This window comes from Gavialis gangeticus, unplaced genomic scaffold (genome assembly GCF_001723915.1).
Source record: "Gavialis gangeticus isolate Ggan-Ray unplaced genomic scaffold, GavGan_comp1, whole genome shotgun sequence".
In the NCBI taxonomy this organism is placed as follows: domain Eukaryota; kingdom Metazoa; phylum Chordata; order Crocodylia; family Gavialidae; genus Gavialis; species Gavialis gangeticus.
In genome coordinates this window covers 13,961,051-13,964,449 of record NW_017729011.1, presented here as the reverse complement: position 1 = coordinate 13,964,449, position 3,399 = coordinate 13,961,051, and positions in this window count along the sequence as shown.

Genomic DNA, 3,399 nt, shown 5'->3' with positions numbered 1-3,399 from the left:
GGGGGGGGGGGGGTGAAATGCTTACTTTCCTGGCCAAACCCAGACCTGGTCTAACATCACTTGAGTCAGGGATGAACTTGGCCAATAGGTTTGACAGTTAAGCATAAAACATAAGCTGTTGGGAGGCAGGGAATTTAATCAGATATTCAATAATGGTCATGCTATGCCTGCTTTATCACTTTACCAATTATAAGCAACTGGAACCATAAGCTAAGTGTTACATGCAAACCAGGCAAGTGGGATGGTCAGGCCTATTTATGGACTGTGTTTGTCCCTTTGCTTGTCAATAGCAAACTTCTTTGCCAGAAATATTGCATGTGCCCAAAAAGAGAGTTCCAAACATTCAGGCCTTTTGTCTTTCTGGTTTTGCTGGCAGGGATGGGGATCCCTGGTTACATTTCCAAGCTTTCTGCCTTTTGTTCAGTCACAGGCATTCTTTTTCCCTGTGCTCAGGTGAGTTTCTTCCCTGACAACCTGTTAAGAGGAGATAGGAGTGCAAGAGAAGCAAACCAAATCATACAAGAATCCTCCCAGTCTCTCGGCCAGCGTGGGACTCTAAATATAGAGGTTAATTGTCTGTAGCTGAACAAGGTCTTGGTGCTGCCCATCAGGCTACAGGCTTAGCTGCTACAGTTGTCCCCTTCTGGTATGCAGTGCCATCTATTGGATAGAAGTGAAACAAATTCTGTATGCCCCCAGCTGGCTGAACACCTATTTATTTGCCCAGGGGGTGAATTGGCATGTTGAAAGCAATTTGGCAACTCTGGTTAATGGCCTGTGACAGACCAGAGACCATATCTAGGTTTATCTCCTGAGCCTTCAACTCTAGAAATGTGTGCTACATCTAACTGGCAAACTTGTGATCCCAGCAGCATGTAGCATATTGCTTTAGGGGCTTGTATGATGTAAACTCTCAGATCATGTGTGCTATGCTTTCCCATCTGCTAAGTCCTGTTGTAGAAAATCATCTCTGTCTAGTGCCCTCAGTTCAGTCAGCTGGCTACCAAAAAACCAAAAGGCTTGGAGCACATGGGCTGCTTTCCTCTGCCTCTGTTGTCTCCATTGGGCACTAGCTTTGTACTGTTACACCCCTTGGTTACATCCCCCAAGAAGAAGGTTGGGGTTCCCTGTTTGGCCACTTCCCTTTTATGCTCTGGTTCCTTTAATGAGTGTTAACTTTTGCATACTATTAACATACTAATTAGCACTTACTTGAACACCCCATGACAGAAAAAGGGGAGGAGATTCCCAGTGCAAGGGATTCAATTGTAAGAAGTCACAACACTCTTTCTGTGAGTTACTAGGGATACACACAGAGTAGAGCACAGTAGAGATCACAGCTAGTGTTACAGCTGTGGTAGCCAGGAGTGCCACTAGAAGCAGGGTATCACTACACCTCACTTCCATCCACAATGCACTCATGCCAAGTGAAACACAGCCAATAGCTGCAGTCACTGCAGGAGTTAATGCCATAGTTTAATTCTAAAGCTTTATAAAGGCAGCACAAAGTTCTCTATTATTTCAGGTAGTTACAGCTCATCCAGATCATGGCAGATGAGTATAGCATACTGCTCAGGGGCTCCAATTGTGTGTCATACACAGCATAGTTACAAGTACTGCAAGATAAGGTTGTAGAGATGATTGATATTTGAGCAACAGAATGTGATCATATCACCAAAGGTTATATTGTAAAGCTTGTGCCAAAGGAGAAGAATTAAAAGTGCACCTGCTTTCAGCAACCTCAGCTAGCATTTCCTGATTTCTGAATACTTTGCGAGTTGTAGGTGTGGCACTTGGATGTGGTTTATTCTATGGAGAAGAAAGCCCCCCATAAACTGAAAGAGCCTATTTACCAAAATGTGTATTTTTTATTAAAATTACTATTTATGGAGACCATTCTTTTTACAAATGAGGTAAAACCAAATCCATTGCAATTTGCTTTAATTATAAACTTCAATTAAAGAAGTGATTCACTTCCACCAGGTTTGAATGTGCCTGGAGAAGTGTACTCCTGTGGTTAGGTTAGATGCTGAACGTGGTGGGAGCCATTACTGTTACTGTTCTGACTCGGCAGAGAGATGAGGGTGGATAGCTCATATCTTCCACAAGCCAAAACCTTCAGTGGATGCTGTTTGTTCTCTCTCACTCAGTGACTCAAGACACACAGAAAAGGGTGTGCTGAGTTCTAGCACAACTATAAAATACAGCAGTATCCTATGGACTGCTCTTGCCAAGGTCCCCATCATAAAACATTCAGGGGTCTAGAATTAGATTGTCCAGATTTGTTCCTTCACGAATTCCAAATCTATGACCAGTTTTGCCTCAGCATTAGAAATTCCATTTCAATAGTGATGTCTGGCGAGTGATTAATCCATAATTTTGGCTCTGGTTCTGCAGTGGGGTAAGGTTGGGAGGGAGGAAAAATTTGACAGTGAAGTTATTTAAAAAAAAATCAGTTTCTGTGCAAGTACAGGCGAGCTTTTCAACAAGCAATAAGCTTAGTTAGTTCATGAAGTTAGTGTGTATCTATGACAACCACATTCACACATATTGATTAACATTTCATGGAATTAAGCACTCTTACTTGGGTTTGCATGAAACCAGTTTGTAAATGAGGCAGTATATGCTAGGTAGTGGACAAGCATTTTTCCCAGTATAGTCTTAAAAAAACTTTCAGGGCAAAAATCCCAGAGTCCTCAGTCCAAATGCCTGCTACAGTCAACTGGCATACTGATGGAGTAAGGACTGCAGGATTCTTTCCAGTTCTTTAGAAATACAAAACAAGTTTAAAACTGCAGAAAAGGGGAGGGTGGGGGAAGAACCCTGCCCCAATCCATACAGTTAAATAGTGAGTCACTGAAACCCATGCTTGCCAAAATTTCAGCATTACCGCTCTGCTGAAACCCCATCTTTAGCTCAGCTTGCTGTGATATTGGACTGTAGAGGTTCCAAACTAAGTGGCAGCACCAGGCACCTGGGTGACAGAGATGGAGTTCTGGCTGTAACTCACCCAAATAAAATTCATATCTACTCATGCCCTCAAGTTCTACCCCAGACATTTAACACTGTTTCCAATGCATTTTCCAGGATGGTAACTAAGACATAGACAAAGATGCCTCTTCCAGCCCCATGTGTACAAAAGGCTGGCACCATTTAACCCTACTTTGAGGGCTGCAGCAGGACGTGCAGAATTTGGGTTGTTCAGAGGCTTTGTGCCGGTCTTCTGCACAGAAGTGAATTCCCCCCTTGAAGAGCAGTATCTACAACATCCCAGCGGAGATGCATGCCTGCACTACCTCAGATATCTATATTCTTTTGTACTTAAAAATGCCCAGCAAAAGACAGGAATGCATTTGCTCCCCTGTACTGCAGCATGGGATCTGGGTTCTTTCAGCAACA